The sequence below is a fragment of the Nansenia antarctica genome (assembly GCF_963989245.1).
Source record: "Nansenia antarctica genome assembly, chromosome: 17".
NCBI classification, from domain to species: Eukaryota; Metazoa; Chordata; class Actinopteri; order Argentiniformes; family Microstomatidae; genus Nansenia; species Nansenia antarctica.
Genome location: NC_137687.1, coordinates 25,708,514 through 25,726,013, shown reverse-complemented (window position 1 = coordinate 25,726,013; position 17,500 = coordinate 25,708,514). Strand labels below are relative to the sequence as shown.

The window sequence follows — 17,500 nt, the reverse complement described above, 5'->3', positions numbered from 1 at the left end:
GACAGTAGAGATTGACAGGAAGGATGGGTGAGAGAGAGGGGAGGAGAGAGACAGTAGAGATTGACAGGAAGGATGGGTGAGAGAGAGGGAGGAGGATAGAGACAGTAGAGACTGACAGTAAGGATGGGTGAGAGAGAGAGGAGGATAGAGACAGTAGAGACTGACAGGAAGGATGGGTGAGAGAGAGGGGAGGAGAGAGACAGTAGAGAATGACAGGACGGATGGGTGAGAGAGAGGGGAGGAGAGAGACAGTAGAGACTGACAGGAAGGATGGGTGAGAGAGAGAGAGGGAGGAGGATAGAGACAGTAGAGACTGACAGGAAGGATGGGTGAGAGAGAGAGTAGAGACTGACAGGAAGGATGGGTGAGAGAGAGAGGAGGATAGAGACAGTAGAGACTGACAGGAAGGATGAGTGAGAGAGAGAGGAGGATAGAGACAGTAGAGACTGACGGGAAGGATGGGTGAGAGAGAGAGGAGGATAGAGACAGTAGAGACTGACAGGAAGGATGAGTGAGAGAGAGAGGAGGATAGAGACAGTAGAGACTGACAGGAAGGATGGGTGAGAGAGAGAGAGAGAGAGGAGGATAGAGACAGTAGAGACTGATGGGAAGGATGGGTGAGAGAGAGAGGAGGATAGAGACAGTAGAGACTGACAGGAAGGATGGGTGAGAGAGAGAGGAGGATAGAGACAGTAGAGACTGACAGGAAGGATGGGTGAGAGAGAGAGGAGGATAGAGACAGTAGAGACTGACAGGAAGGATGGGTGAGAGAGAGAGGAGGATAGAGACAGTAGAGACTGACAGGTAGGATGGGTGAGAGAGAGGAGGATAGAGACAGTAGAGACTGACAGGAAGGATGGGTGAGAGAGAGAGGAGGATAGAGACAGTAGAGACTGACAGGAAGGATGAGTGAGAGAGAGAGGAGGATAGAGACAGTAGAGACTGACAGGAAGGATGGGTGTGAGAGAGAGGAGGATAGAGACAGTAGAGACTGACGGGAAGGATGGGTGAGAGAGAGAGGAGGATAGAGACAGTAGAGACTGACAGGAAGGATGGGTGAGAGAGAGAGAGAGGAGGATAGAGACAGTAGAGACTGACAGGAAGGATGGGTGAGAGAGAGAGGAGGATAGAGACAGTAGAGACTGACAGGAAGGATGGGTGAGAGAGAGAGGAGGATAGAGACAGTAGAGACTGACAGGAAGGATGGGTGAGAGAGAGAGGAGGATAGAGACAGTAGAGACTAACAGGAAGGATGGGTGAGAGAGAGAGGAGGATAGAGACAGTAGAGACTGACAGGAAGGATGGGTGAGAGAGAGAGAGAGAGGAGGATAGAGACAGTAGAGACTGACAGGAAGGATGGGTGAGAGAGAGGAGGATAGAGACAGTAGAGATTGACAGGAAGGATGGGTGAGAGAGAGAGGAGAGAAGTTTCCATCCACCTTTTATAAATACTTTTAAACTCAGTTTTTCAGAATTCCTCATATGTAATCTTAGTAAACATTCCCTGTCTTAGGTCAGTTAGGATCACTACTTAATTTTAAGAATGTGCAATCAGTAGTAAACCCTCGCCCTAACCCTAAAACAATAGGAGAGAGAGTTATTTATTGCTGCTTTTATTTCTTTATTTCTTTTTACAAGCGGAGAACATTCAAACAACTGCCAACATGGCCAGTTCAGGCCGTCCTAGCAGGTTCAGCCCAAGAGCAGACCACAAGATGATCCTAAAATGTTGGCACATGACCTGCCAGGTAGGTCTTGCCATGCAGTACATGCATCTACTATCAGAAAGTTTGCCAGAGAACACCCTAGACCAGGGGTCGGCAATAGGGGGCCCGCGGGCCATTGCTGGCCCATCACCAATAATATTTGGCCCAGCAGATTATTTTGAGAATTCACTTTTTTCTTCTTTTTCTTTTTTTTACAATATCGGACCGATAGTCCCACATATAGCGCCTATAATGTCCGAATAGAGAATCTACCTCCACCTGAATAATGCTTATTGTACTTTTATCCATGTTGAGAGTGAATGACACAGGGACAGACAATCAGGCAGCGGGGTGCACCGAAGCGCACTGACGCTGAACCCCTCATAGTGAATCATAAGCAGGTGGACAACGCATAGTGCTGAAATAGCCAACATGCGGTGTGTGGTTTGAAAAAAAATAACACCAGCTCAGTAAATAATTCAAACGTAATGTTTACGTATATGTGACTGCAACACACATATGAACAGTAACAAAGCAAATTCAGTTTAATTTTCTGAAAAACATTGACAACAAAATAAAATAAATAAAATTTAAAAAAAGAATCTGCTTGATCATGCGAGGGGTGGTGGTGCATAGGCCTATGCTCCTGAAACGACAGAGCAAACACGCTATTAGGGATAATAATTACAATGAGCCATTCATTCAAAATATACAAAATGCAATTACGGTAGGTTATTAAATACAATAACGACAGGCTTGGTACTCACTTAATGTGAAAAGTGGCATCTCCCATCGGTCAGTATTTGCTTGATATCTGGTGATATGGACGTCACTTTAATCCGCAGGCAGTTCTCAAGGTTTTTATGCATCAATCGATTCCTCTCGTGTGTCTTTATCGCATTCATTGACGAAAAGGACGACTCGCATGTATAGAAAGGGAACATTGTGAGCACGTAAAATGTGAGTCTCCCAACGGCTTTGCATTGATGAAACCAGGTAGGATGAATGTATAGTTCGCTGTCCATTCCTCTTTAAATGCCCTGTTTTCACCGTCAACTTTCCTCTTTAGACCTTTGGAGAGTGACATTATGTTTATCTTGCTAGCTAACTTCACCCGACACGCAAACAACCAATCCAATAATAATGTGACCTTGTCTGGGAGGAGGGGGAATAATTATCAGAATAAAACTATGTTAAATAATTATTAGAATAAGTTAGGCTGCGCTACATCGTCAGTCCACACATTTATTATTCAAAAATATGGAAAAGGGTGAAACTACGTTTCAACGTTGTTGAGAATCACAACACAAACTCGCTAGTCAAGCCAAAATACTGCAACGTAATGGATTGGACTGCTACCTAGTTAACTAGAACACTACTTTACATTGTTAGCAGGCTCACAAAACAAGCTGTATTTGTTGACTAGCGATGTGTACATCTCTCGAAAGAAAAGTCAAAGCATTAGAACGTGTCACATTTGAAAACAATATATTACTTAAATTAGCCTTTGATTAGGTTCGGGCCCGCCATCTAGTGGCTATTTTTTTTGTTGGGCCCGAAGCCAAACTTAATTGCCGACCCCTGCTCTAGACAAACACCAGGACTTCTGGAACAATGTGCTTTGGACATATGAATCCAAAGTTGAATAGCTTGAGCACATGACAGAACACATGTTTTTGTGCAAACCAAAGGCAGCATTTGAGCAGCACAAGAGCCTCATACAAACTGTGAAGCAAATGTCATGGTTCTGGGGCTGTGAACAAAGTTGTTTTGGATAAACGAATCAGCTAAATGTCATGTCATATATATTCTACATTTATTTAGCTCTATTTGGAGCCTCACGCTGTCGCTCTAGTCCTACGCACAAGTTGCTAGGGAACACACAATCCCAGCAACGACATCTGTCAGTAACACTAATCTATTCGTCCCCATCTCTCCTAGAAACAATAGTAAATCAGGGGTGTGGCCCATCTCTAGTGTATACTATCTCTGGTGTTTAGAACCAATAGTAAATCAGGGTGTGGTCCATCTCTAGTGTATACTATCTCTGGTGTTTAGAACCAATAGTAAATCAGGGGCGTGGTCCATCTCTAGTGTATACTATCTCTGGTGTTTAAAGGGCCGCTGCTGGTCTGGTGTTTGGCCGGAGGTGTTTGACCGCTCTCTCCACTCTCAGCAGAGCTAATCTCATTATCAGTGTGAAGCTGTTGCTGCAGCTGGACAGAGATAGATAGATATTGTTGGGGGGGGAGGGAGGGAGGGAGGGAGGGAGAGAAGGGGCAGACAAGGAGAGGTCCCAAGTTGTGAGCTGATCAGACAGCTCTCTTCCCTGCTCTCTCTCTCTCTCTCTCTCTCTCTCTCTCTCTCTCTCTCTCTCTCTCTCTCTCTCTCTCTCTCTCTCTCTCTCTCTCTACCAGATTTTATTGACAAGTAAGCTGGAACTGGACCCAAACCAATGGGGGTGATAGGGAGAGGGGGTGAGGAGGTTGGGGGGTGGGGTAGGATGGGGGAGACCAGGAGAATCAGGGGGGGGGAGACCAGGAGGAAGAGGGAGGTATAGAGAGTATGGCGGAGACAGAGCTAGGATGGGGGAGGTGGGGAGTGGGGGGAGTTGGGGGGAGGGTGAGGTGTTCTGAGGTGTTCCACACTGATAGTGTGAACCTCTATCCTGGTCAGGGGAGGCTGTGGAGGTAGAAATGGGAGGACGCACTCGTTGTAATGCATGGAAGGGAATAGGGAACAGTATCAGATGGTTGTCAAACACGTGTGGTGTGTTTGATAGCGTTCCTCGTTCCCCATGCATTCCAATGAGCCCCGTCCTCCGATTTCTACCTCCGCCAGCCTCTCCTGGTGCTGTTAGATGTTTACTACCTTCACCACAGCTGTCTTGTATTGACAGTTTGTCAACTAACTGACATTGAAGGTGACGGTTCTTAATATACAATTATTAAGAACACACTATCCGATCCTCATCCATTGTTCCCCTCACTGTCCCACCCTCAAAACTCAGAGGCTTCGGTCACCGTGCCTTTTCACGAGCCGCACCCCGCCTCTGGAACTCTCTCCCTCAACCACTCAGAGACCCACCCTCACTCCTCACTTTTAAATCCCACCTCAAAACCTACCTGTTCTCCCATGCCTATAGCCTCCCCTACCCCTAGCCATCTCCCCCATCCCCTGCCCCCCCCCCCCCCCCCCCCCTGGACACGCATACAACCTCCCCTACCCCTACTCATCTCCCCTAACCCTGCCACCCCCCCCCCCCCCCCTCCTGACATGCATACAGCCTCCCCTACCCCTAACCACCCCCCCCCCCCTCCCTGTTCGCTAACTCTGTGTTCCATGTGCCCATGTTATCTGTTGCTTGTTGTTTCTGTGTTTTCCGTTTCTCACATAATTATTGTCAGCCCCGGAAAAGCGCTATATAAATGTAATGAATTATTCATTATTATTATAAATCAATCAGCTACGAATCAGAAAAAAATACCGTAGGGTTTGCCGAAAACATTTGCCAGAAACATATGGTCCACACCCCGCCCCCCTATAGAAATGTTTAGAAATTATCTTCTGAATCCATTAGATATGAGAACTTTTTTTTTTTATCTATGTCGTTCAGGGCCAAGGTCTGCCGTATATTTGAAAGTGTGTTCGAGTCGTAAAACGTTAACTCTTTTTTTGGGCTTTGTGCTTCAGTTGGAAAAACCATCTCGCCTGTGATTCGCAATTTCTCCTTTTTTTGGAAACGAGGCCACATCTCTCTCTCTGTGTGGAGGTGTTCCTGAGGGAACGGTGGTGGTGATACTCTGGGGAAATACCACGTTTGTCCTTATTTAGGAAAATGAGACGTGTCGCTTCCCTTTTAAACGGAAGTTAAAAGGGAGAGGAGAGGAGAGGCGGAAGAAACAGAAGTGGTAATCGTTTACACGCTGCCTTCAACAGCTCAGTGTGTGTCCTCCTCCTCTAGTGTGTGTCTCTAGTGTGTGTCCTCTAGTGTGTGTCCCCCTCTAGTGTGTGTCCTCCTCCTCTAGTGTGTGTCCTCCTCTAGTGTGTGTCCCCCTCCTCTAGTGTGTGTCCTCCTGCTCTAGTGTGTTTCCTCCTGTTATTGTTCCAGGTGTTGAATGTGGCTCTATGTTGCCCCTCTTCCAGTTTCTGACCATCATTTTGTATCCTTCTCCTCCTCAAATCCACCCCCTCCCAGTCAGACTTTACCCATACTTGTATGTGTGCTGGTGGTGGGGGGGGTCGGGTGTGTGGGGCGTCTGGGGCCCCCCGGGGGAGGGGGGTGGCAGGGTTTGGGGGCCGCTGCTATGTGCTGGTAGGCAAACTGGTAGTAGTCGCTCTATGAGTAGAGGGCTGCAAGGGAGTTTTCCTGGCTACACAGTGTACAGGTTTACAGGTTTACAGGTTTACAGGTTTGTTACCTTTGCCTGCTTGCGGCTCTGTCATCATGTGAAGCGCATTGAGTCACATCTTGTGAGAAATGCGCTACACAAATAAAACTTGATTCAATTTGATTTGAATGCTGCTGGTGTGGTATTTTTTGAGATTCCACCGTTCTGGAGATGTTTATTTTTTTGTGGGCCCCACTGTCTGTGGCTTTCCTCTGCTGTCTGTACCTTTCCTCTCCTGTCTGTGCCTTTCCTCTCCTGTCTGTGCCTTTCCTCTGCTGTCTGTACCTTTCCTCTGCTGTCTGTACCTTTCCTCTGCTGTCTGTACCTTTCCCCTGCTGTCTGTACCTTTCCTCTACTGTCTGTACCTTTCCTCTGCTGTCTGTACCTTTCCTCTGCTGTCTGTACCTTTCCTCTGCTGTCTGTACCTTTCCTCTGCTGTCTGTACCTTTCCTCTACTGTCTGTGGCTTTCCTCTGCTGTCTGTACCTTTCCTCTGCTGTCTGTACCTTTCATCTGCTGTCTGTACCTTTCCTCTGCTGTCTGTACCTTTCCTCTGCTGTCTGTACCTTTCCTCTGCTGTCTGTACCTTTCCTCTGCTGTCTGTACCTTTCCTCTACTGTCTGTACCTTTCCTCTGCTGTCTGTACCTTTCCTCTGCTGTCTGTACCTTTCCTCTGCTGTCTGTACCTTTCCTCTGCTGTCTGTGGCTTTCCTCTACTGTCTGTACCTTTCCTCTGCTGTCTGTGGCTTTCCTCTGCTGTCTGTACCTTTCCTCTGCTGTCTGTACCTTTCCTCTGCTGTCTGTACCTTTCCTCTGCTGTCTGTAGCTTTCCTCTGCTGTCTGTACCTTTCCTCTGCTGTCTGTGGCTTTCCTCTGCTGTCTGTGGCTTTCCTCCGCTGTCTGTACCTTTCCTCTGCTGTCTGTACCTTTCCTCTGCTGTCTGTACCTTTCCTCTGCTGTCTGTACCTTTCCTCTGCTGTCTGTACCTTTCCTCTGCTGTCTGTACCTTTCCTCTGCTGTCTGTACCTTTCCTCTGCTGTCTGTACCTTTCCTCTACTGTCTGTACCTTTCCTCTGCTGTCTGTACCTTTCCTCTACTGTCTGTACCTTTCCTCTGCTGTCTGTACCTTTCCTCTGCTGTCTGTACCTTTCCTCTGCTGTCTGTACCTTTCCTCTGCTGTCTGTACCTTTCCTCTGCTGTCTGTACCTTTCCTCTACTGTCTGTGGCTTTCCTCTGCTGTCTGTACCTTTCCTCTGCTGTCTGTACCTTTCATCTGCTGTCTGTACCTTTCCTCTGCTGTCTGTACCTTTCCTCTGCTGTCTGTACCTTTCCTCTGCTGTCTGTACCTTTCCTCTGCTGTCTGTACCTTTCCTCTGCTGTCTGTACCTTTCCTCTACTGTCTGTACCTTTCCTCTGCTGTCTGTACCTTTCCTCTGCTGTCTGTACCTTTCCTCTACTGTCTGTACCTTTCCTCTGCTGTCTGTACCTTTCCTCTACTGTCTGTACCTTTCCTCTGCTGTCTGTACCTTTCCTCTGCTGTCTGTACCTTTCCTCTGCTGTCTGTACCTTTCCTCTGCTGTCTGTACCTTTCCTCTGCTGTCTGTGGCTTTCCTCTACTGTCTGTACCTTTCCTCTGCTGTCTGTGGCTTTCCTCTGCTGTCTGTACCTTTCCTCTGCTGTCTGTGGCTTTCCTCTGCTGTCTGTGGCTTTCCTCCGCTGTCTGTACCTTTCCTCTGCTGTCTGTACCTTTCCTCTGCTGTCTGTACCTTTCCTCTGCTGTCTGTACCTTTCCTCTGCTGTCTGTACCTTTCCTCTGCTGTCTGTACCTTTCCTCTGCTGTCTGTACCTTTCCTCTGCTGTCTGTACCTTTCCTCTACTGTCTGTACCTTTCCTCTGCTGTCTGTACCTTTCCTCTACTGTCTGTACCTTTCCTCTGCTGTCTGTACCTTTCCTCTGCTGTCTGTACCTTTCCTCTGCTGTCTGTAGCTTTCCTCTGCTGTCTGTACCTTTCCTCTGCTGTCTGTACATTTCCTCTGCTGTCTGTACCTTTCCTCTGCTGTCTGTACCTTTCCTCTGCTGTCTGTGGCTTTCCTCTGCTGTCTGTGGCTTTCCTCTGCTGTCTGTACCTTTCCTCTGCTGTCTGTACCTTTCCTCTGCTGTCTGTACCTTTCCTCTGCTGTCTGTGGCTTTCCTCTGCTGTCTGTGGCTTTCCTCTGCTGTCTGTGGCTCTGCTCTCGGGGTGGCTGTGGCGCAGGAGGTAGAGCCGCGGTCTAATGATCGCAAGGTTGGCAGATCGGCGGTTCGAGCCCCGGCTGGCCACATGTCGAAGTGTCCTTGGGCAAGACACTGAACCCCATATTGCTCCAAGTGAGCGGGCCGGCGCCTTGCATGGTAGCTTGCTGCCATTGGTGTGTGAATGTGTGTGTGAATGTGTGAATGAGAGGCTGTTGTAAAGCAATTTGGATAAAGGCGCTATATACGTAAGTGCAGTCCATTTACCATTTGCTCTCACCGTGTGTCGTGTGTTCCAAGGCCGCGTGCATCCCCTCTATGATGCTGTGTTGTTATGCTATAAAGGCTAGGACGTCTGTACTGTAACAGGATTGTTGTGTGCAAAACGCCCTGACGTCCTCGGTTGTCTGTGTGTGTGTGGCCCCTGTCATCTGGTTTGTAGTGTTGGAACCCACTCTTTATGTACACACACACACACACACACACACACACACACACACAGACACACACGGACACCCCCTTATCCTGTGCCTCCAGTGAACACACACGCCACTGCGATTAGCGTCCAGCCCGCAGCACCTCCGCCCTGCCAGGTGTTCACCCGTGTGTGCGTCTGTCCGTCCGTGCGTGCGTCTGTCCGTCCGTGCGTGCCTCCATACATGTGTGGGCTGCTTGGTTGCAAGTGTGTGTTTTTCTGTGTGAGTGTGAGTGTGTGTGTGTGCGTGCGTGCGTGCGTGCGTGCGTGTGTGTGTGTGTGTGTGTGTTGGGGTTGCTGTTACACATCTCAGTGGTTCGAGCCTCTCTCTCTCTCTCTCTCCCTCTCTCTCCCTCTCTCTCTCTCACTCTCTTTCCCTCTTTCTCTCTCTCTCTCTCTCTCTCTCTCTCTCTCCCTCTCTCGCGCCACAGGACAGAAAAGGCTGGGATTCTGAGCTGACACGTAGCATGTCTCCACGTAAGCAGGAGTAGAAGCAGGACACGTGTGTGTGTGTGTGTGTGCCCGGGACCGTGACCGCGGCGGTGTGTAGGACAGGCCCGCCGCGGGGCTCTGTGATGTGGAACGACAGGTAGAGGCCTGTCTCCCCCAGGCAGCAGGAACATCCCCCACCGTGGTGAAGCTAAGGGCGGCAGTCTCTCTCACGAGTAGGGGATCTATATCGACCTAGATATAGGGGGGGGGGGGCTGGCGGAGGTAGAAGTAGACGTCAGAGGCTTTGCGGAGGTGGACATCGGTGCGTTTGATACCGTTCCTCATTCTCAGTCCCATGTGTTCCAGTGAGCCCCCCCGTCCTAACGGACTGTATTATATATAATATAGATATATATATATATATGTATATACTGTCTATATATATTCCAAAGCGCTTTACGACGGTCCTCTCATTCACCCGTTCACACACACATTCATACACACACCGACGGCGGCAAGCTACCATGCAAGGTGTCGAAACGAGAACTTGAGCAGAGTGGAGGGCCTCCGTGACAGCAGGGAGAGCAGTCTCGGTGGAGTGACCAGCCTTGAAGCCGGATTGGTGGGGGGGGGGGGGGGGGGAGATAGTCAGTGAGTTGTTTACAGGGTTCCCGCGCTGGTCTTAAAAAAGCCTTAGTCTAAATTCCAGCAATCCGATTTACAAGGCCTAAAAAGGCCGCAAGTTTCAGCTATTAGGTCTAAAAATTAGGTGCTAGGTCTAAAAAATGTGATTAGCTTTTTTAATGTGGAAATGAATCAAGCTGGAACCAAAAAAATGCCAATTCGCTGCCATCAGGAGAAATTATTGGCGAACGAAGCTACGGCAGGATGACAAAAATCTATCATATGGTGTTGCGAATAGGTCTAAAATTAAAATTACCTTTTTAGGTAAAGGTCTAAAAAGGTCTTACATTTTACTTGTTGAAACTTGTAGGAACCCTGTGTTTAGATGCAGCAATATTATTATTTTATTACTGTAGAGCAGGGTGACATGACACAGGCCCTTAGACTAGACCAGACTAGTCGATCTCTGATACAGCGATACGACACGAGTATCATGGTCTTCCGTCACAATATGCTGTACGCACACACACACACACACACACACACACACACACACACAAACAAACACACAGACAGAGACACACAAACACACAGAGACACACACACACACACACACGTATGCTCACACACACTCACACACACACACACACACACTCTCACACAGCTCTACAGCAGAATGACTCCTCAGGAGTAACCTGTCCTAGCACCTTATGATTTCCTCATCTCCCCCCTCGCCCCCCCTCTTCTCCCCCCCCCCCCCCCCCGGGACACACAGCGCCAGGCAGGCAGAGACAGGCTCACCCCCCCAGCACTGTGTGCTGTCCTCCCCTATCTCCTACCTCCTCTCCTCCCTCCTCACCTCCTCCATATCCCCCCCCCTCACCTCCTCCATCTCCCCCCCTCTCCTCCCTCCTCTCCTTCTCCTCACCTCCTCCATCTCCTCCTCCTCACCTCCCCCCTCTCCTCCTCCATCTCCTCCACCATCTCCTCCTTTCTTACTCCCTCCATATCCTCCACCCTCTCCTCCTCCATCTCCTCCACCCTCTCATCCTCCATCTCCTCCACCCTCTCCTCCTCCATCTCCCCCCCTCTCCTCCCTCCTCTCCTTCTCCTCCTCCATCTCCTCCCTCCTTACCCCCTCCATCTCCTCCACCCTCTCCTCCTCCATCTCCTCCCTCCTTACCCCCTCCATCGCCTCCACCCTCTCCTCCTCCCTCTCCTCCCCCCTCAACTCCTCCATCTCCTCCTCCCTCTCCTCCCCCATCTCCTCCTCCTCACCTCCTCCATCACCTCCCCCCTCACCTCCTCCATCTCCTCCTCCATCTCCTCCCCCCTCACCTCCTCCCTCTCCTCCTCCTCACCTCCTCCATCACCTCCCCCCTCACCTCCTCCATCTCCTCCTCCTCTCCTCCTCCATCTCCTCCTCCATCTCCTCCTCCTCACCTCCCCCCTCTCCTCCTCCATCTCCTCCTCCTCACCTCCCCCCTCTCCTCCTCCGTCTCCTCCCCCCTCACCCATCTCCCCCCCCCCTCACCTACTCCCCCCTCCATCTCCTCCTCCCTCTCTCCTCCCCCATCTCCTCCTCCCTCTCCTCCCCCCAGGAGGAGTGTGTGTATGGATGGTTGGTGCTGTGTGGGAGTGTGTGTGGTTGAGTACTGAGGTCATTAACTCACTAACTGTGGTTCGGCTCTTCAGTCTAATCTTCAGTTTAATCAGCCACTAACGCTACCAAAAACAAAGACATTTGTACACATTACAACAATCCTGAGATCCCTGCACTGGTTACCAGTCTCTCAGAGAATTGAATTCAAAATCCTCCTAATTACATACAAATCACAACATTTTGGACCAAAATACATATCAGATCTCCTCCCACCCTATATTCCCTCAAGGTCCCTCAGGTCAGCTGAGACAAATCAGCTAATAATTCCAAGAGTAAAAACAAAACACGGTGCAGCAGCTTTCAGTCATGCTGTTGCATGCTCCTGGAACAAACTTCCTGAAGAAATCAAACAGGCCCAAACCCTTAAAATATTTAAATCTAAGCTACTATTGTCTTTTTAAATGTTTTATCTATTTACTTCTTATATTTGCTTTTATTTATTGCAATTTTTTATTTTCTTATGCTCCTCTTGCTGTATTTTTAAATAATGCATGTAAAGCACTTTGAATTGCCCCTGTTGTATGAAATGTGCTATACAAATACACTTGCCTTGCCTTGCCTTACCACAACAGTTTTTCTGTGTAGGAGGCAGGCTAATTTACAAGTTGCCAACTAGTGGTCGTTGTGTGTAAGTAGCAGGCTAGCATTGTAAAGAGGCTCTTTTAGTAGGTAAAAAGGCACGGCTGTTCTAGTGTGAACTATGTAGGCCTAGATAGGGCGCTACATAAGACATAAACAAGCAAGACTGCATCAACAGAGCTTTTGTAGCGGAGGTGATATGGAATCACACTCTGGTGATGAGGTGGCCATGCCTGAGACTGGACCTGGAAACCCCTGAAACCCCCCTGTCACCCTCTGACCTTGAGGAGGTCCTCTTGGCCTAACGGTAGACGCTTGGGTCTTGCGTGTTCAAACCCCGCCTGTCACACTTGATAGGGTCAGCATGACAGCAGTAGTACTCTGTCTATCTGTCACCTGCTACATGAGTATTTGTCACTTGGACCAACGTGGCAAACTTGTCCGTCGTTAAGTTTACAGTAGGTAGGGGTAGTGAATAGTTTGTTGATGATAGTTGATTGTCATTTCAACATTTACAAACTTCTGCTAGGAGCCTTCAGCCACAAAGTGTTACTGGAAGGTCTTTGCACATCGATGCGTTTTTTCTCGTCAGAAGTTTTTTTTTAAAGAATTCACGCTGTGTCAATCCCCTTAGCTCCCCCCCACCCTCCCTTAAAAAAGGTAAGTAGCCTTGAGAAGCGATGGTTCTCGAGCCTAACAGCCCTTAGGGGGCAGGAGCCTATCTCCTGTTTCAGTAGCGTGATTCGGCTTGATGTACAAGTACACCCCCCTGGACATGACACCGGTAAGGCTAGGAGCCTTCAGCCACAAAGTGTTACTTGAAGGTCTTTGCACATTGATGCGTTTTTTCTCGTCAGAAGTTTTTTAAAAAAGAATTCACGCTGGGTCAATCCCCTTAGCTCCACCCCACCCTCCCTTAGCTCCACCCCACCCTCCCTTAGCTCCACCCCACCCTCCCTTAAAAAAGGTAAGTAGCCTTGAAAAGCGATGGTTCTCGAGCCTGACGGCCCTTAGGGGGCAGGAGTCTATCTCCTGTTCCCGTAGCGTGAGGCAGCTTGATGTACAAGTACACCCCCCTGGACATGACGCCGGTAAGCGTCTTACCCCCCCAACCGCCCGCCCCCCCCAATCCAACCCGTAATGCTGAGTGCCAAGCAGGGAGGCATCGGGTACCATTTTTTCATAGTGTTTGGTATGACTCGGCCGGGATCGAACCCACGACCTCCCAGTCTCAGGGCCGAGGACCCTCTGACCGCCAGGCCCCTGAGCTGGGGGGTTGACCTTGTCTGAGCTTCTCTCTCTTCCTTCACTCCTGTACCTGAGGCACACACTGAGGGGTCTCCTTTACACAGCCCTGCCATTCATCAGGCCCTTCACTGGGGGACACACACACACACGCACGCACGCACATAGACGCACACAGACACACACGCACATGCATAGACACGCACAGACACACACACACACACACAGACACGTACACACACATACACTCACACGCACGCACGCACGCACAAACATGCACACACACACACACACACACACACACACACACACACACACACCATTCATCAGGCCATTTACTGTGAGACAACAGAGAGCCTCCCAGGGCCGCCGGGCTGCCAGGTCGTTTTGTAGCGCTGTCACACACACACTCATAAGTGTCACACACACACACACACACACACACTCATAAGTGTCACACACACACACACACACACACACACACACACACCTGACAACACACACCCTGCTCTGGCAGACACTGCATCTCCTACACACACACACACACACACACACACACAAACACACACACACACGTAACAGACTTCTTGCGTTGTGTATTTAAACTCTCAGACAGCAGTTTCCCAGTCAGCCACTCTGTTTATTCTGTCACCTGTTCATCACCATCATAGGCAGGTCATCATCAGTCAACAGCAGCCATACAGGGGCGGTCCTCTACTGTGATAGAGAAATGGGGAGACATTAGCTAGCTACTCCTGTGCTAGCTAGCGTATCACTCAATTTGACGATTAAAATAAGTTTCCGAATTTCCTTACAAACAAAATCATGTCATTGGTATCTTCCTTTAGATGTTTTACACATTTAAAAATCAGTTTTTTTCCGAAGAGTGCTTCGCAATTTGGACCTTACCATTGGTTACCGTGGTTACCGTTGGTGGGCTCATACAGACTGGGAACGTTTCACATCACACACGGTCCCAAGTCGGCAAGCTACGCCAACCAAAACAATTGACAGACAAGGGGAATAGCCAATATAAACCCTGTTACACACACACACACACACACACACACACACACTCGCACTCGCTCGCTCGCTCTCTCCTATCACAAAAATTACCCCCAGACAAGCAAACAAACAACAGTTACAATGTGTAACTGCTCTTAATGCTATCTACAATGTATCCTTTACATATACACACACACACACACACACACACAACCACCCAAAACCCACTCTATTTACTACTTGAACTTGAACTGCCAATGTTCAATACATGTTTGAGGCAGAAATATGAGCATGTTTGAGATGCTGAATGTGTGTGTAAGCTTGTGGAGGCAGCAGGCTAAAGGCTAACGTCTTCTCTGCGTGAGGATAAAGGAACGTGAGTAGGAGGCCAAAAACTGCAGTACTGGACATAGAGTATGTACATGCATATGATATGTACTTGTTGTATATATGAAACAAATCTAAAGAGAATCTGGACTAGACTTCCATCCTTCCAGTGAATGGTGCTTCAGTCATTATACAATAGCATTGAGATATGGGGCGGCTAAGGCGCAGGAGGTAGAGTCGCCGCCTAATGATCACAAGGTTGGCAGATCGGCAGATTGGCGGTTTGAGCCCCGGCTGGCCACATGTCGAAGTGTCCTTGGGCAAGACACTGAACCCCAAAATTGCTCCCAGTGAGCGGGCCGGCGCCTTGCATGGCAGCTTGCCGCCATTGGTGTGTGAATGTGTGTGTGAATGGGTGAATGAGAGGCCGTTGTAAAGCGCTTTGGAGCAGCAAAAAAGGCACTATATAAGTGCAGTCCATTTACCATTTACCATTGAGATATAACATAGATGGCGCTTTTCCATTTACCAGATGGGTACGGCTCGGTACGGCACGCGTTTGTATCCTACCCGTACTTTCAGAAACGCTTCTCCATTATACACAACAGACCTGGAGCGAGTCGAGACAGTAGGAGGACTGTCATAAGTGTCATAAGAGCATTTCACTTTAATAAGTGCCGCTATACAGCTCAACGGGAGGGAAATGCGATAAGAATGATGTCAAAATGCAGCACTATCATGCACAGATCAGCCTTAAAACATGTAGTGTTAGATATAGAATGTTAGACAGGGAGTAGATAGATCTCTCTGTAAGCATGCGCATGCATGTAATGGTTGCGTGTGTGTGTGTGTGTGTGTGTAGTAATGGTTGTGTGTGTGTTTGTAGTAATGGTTGGGTTTCTTGCTATGCCTTTTAGCACAGTGGGGGGCAGCTGAGGGACGAGAGATGAGTGGGCGGTGGGGGCGGGGGGGGGGGGTTGTGGAGGGGAGTCAAGCGGTTGATCTCTAGCTTTGCTGACGCCTGTAGTTCTGTCGTGGCTCACCCTCTCCTTCCCTCTCCTCCTCTCTCCTCCCCTCTCCTCTCCTGTAAATGTAGAAATGTAGTCCTCTTCTCTTCTCTCCTCTCCTCTCCTCTCCTCTCTCCTCTCCTCTCCTCTCTCCTCTCCTCTCCTCTCCTCTCCTCTCCTCTCCTCTCCTCTAGTCTCCTCTAGTCTCCTCTCCTCTCCTCACCCCACCACTATGTGTGTGTGTGTGTGTGTGTGTGTGTGTGTGTGTAGTAATGGCTGGCTTCCTTGCTAGGCCTTTTAGCACAGTGGGGGGGGGGGGGGGGGGACAAGCTGAGGGACAAGAGATCGAGGGGGGGAGGAGTTGTGGGGAGTCAAGTGGTTGATCTCCAGCTTTGCTGAAGCCTGTAGTTCTGTTCTAGTTCTAGTTCTCACCCTCTCCTCTACCCTCTCCTATCCTCCGGTTTACCCTCCCCTCCCCTCTCCTCCACTCCCCTCTCCTCTCCTCCCCTCTCCTCTCCTCCCCTCTCCTCTCCTCCCCTCTCCTCTCCTCTCCTCTCCTCTCCTCTCCTCTCCTCTCCTCTCCTCTCCTCTCCTCCCCTCTCCTCCCCTCTCCTCTCCTCTCCTCTCCTCCACTCCCCTCTCCTCTTCTCTCCTCCCGTTTACCCTCCCCTCCCCTCCCTCTCCTCTCCTCTCCTCTCCTCTCCTCCACTCCCCTCTCCTCTCCTCTCCCCTGCCCTCCCCATCTCTCCTCTCCTCTCCCGTCCTCTCCTCTCCCCCCCCCCCCCTCTCCTATCCTAGAATTACATTTATTTTGAATGTATGTACAGTATGTAGAGAAAGTAGAGAAACTGTACATGGGGGTAGAGGGGATGAAGAGGTGTTGAGGAGGGACAGTTAAGGTGTAGACCGAAGAGATGGAGCCGGTCTTCAGTCTAGGGCAGATGATAGGCAGCTACTCTGCAGTCCTGACAGCAGTGGGAAGTTCGTTCCACCAGCGGGGCGGCAGGACGGTGAAAAGCCGTGACTGAGTAGCGAGACTGACGCATCCACGTAGAGGCGGTGGAACCAGCCAGCCCGCCGCGGTGGTGGAAGAGGTTAGCAGATGAACACTGCTTTCAACACGATCGCTTGAGGGGGAATCTCCTCCCCTCTCTCTCCCGTCCACTCTCCTCTCCTCCCTCTCCACCTCTCCCCTCTCCTCCAATCCCCCCCCCCTCCCCTCCCCTCCTCTCCTCTACTCCACTCCCCCTCTCCCCTCCTCCCCTACACTCTCCTCTCCTCTCCTCCCACTACCCTCTCCTCTCCTCTCCTCTCCTCCACTCCCCTCTCCTTTCCAGCAGGGAGAGGGGGAAGGAGGGGAGTGAGGAAGGGGGGTTGGGTGGGGGAGAAGGGGGAGAATAGGTTAAATAGGGACCCCCGTAACAAGACAAGGGGGCTTCGCCTCATAAAGAGAGGCTAACCTTCTTGTTCGAAGACAGTAAATAAATAAAAAACATTCTTTATTTCCACTCCAGCTTAATTTCCGTGTATTATTTTCCTCGCCTGTGGGATGGCAGAGGTAGCAGGCTGTACCTGGGGAGTCTGACCATGTCCCCAGTCACTGGAATAACAACAACACAAACCTGGCCTTAAGTGGGAGTGAATTTACTGAGTAAAAAGTATTTGTTGTTATTTGATTTCAGCAAATCACGCGGCTGTGAGGCGTAGCCCTGGATCAGAGAGCTGTGGTGTGCAAGCACTGTGGGGCGGGTGGGGGATGGGGGGGTGGGGCTGATGACTGATGTGAAATACATCCAATGGCTTTGCGCCGTCTTT

The 17,500-nt window shown here is 49.8% G+C and overlaps 1 protein-coding gene across 1 annotated transcript in view; it reads left to right on the top strand.

Annotated features, from left to right (window-relative positions):
• Positions 1 to 17,500, top strand: part of naaladl2 (N-acetylated alpha-linked acidic dipeptidase like 2) — a gene marked incomplete at both ends in the record, with an annotated part of 166,210 nt that overhangs the window by 86,643 nt on the left and 62,067 nt on the right. The window lies entirely within an intron of this gene.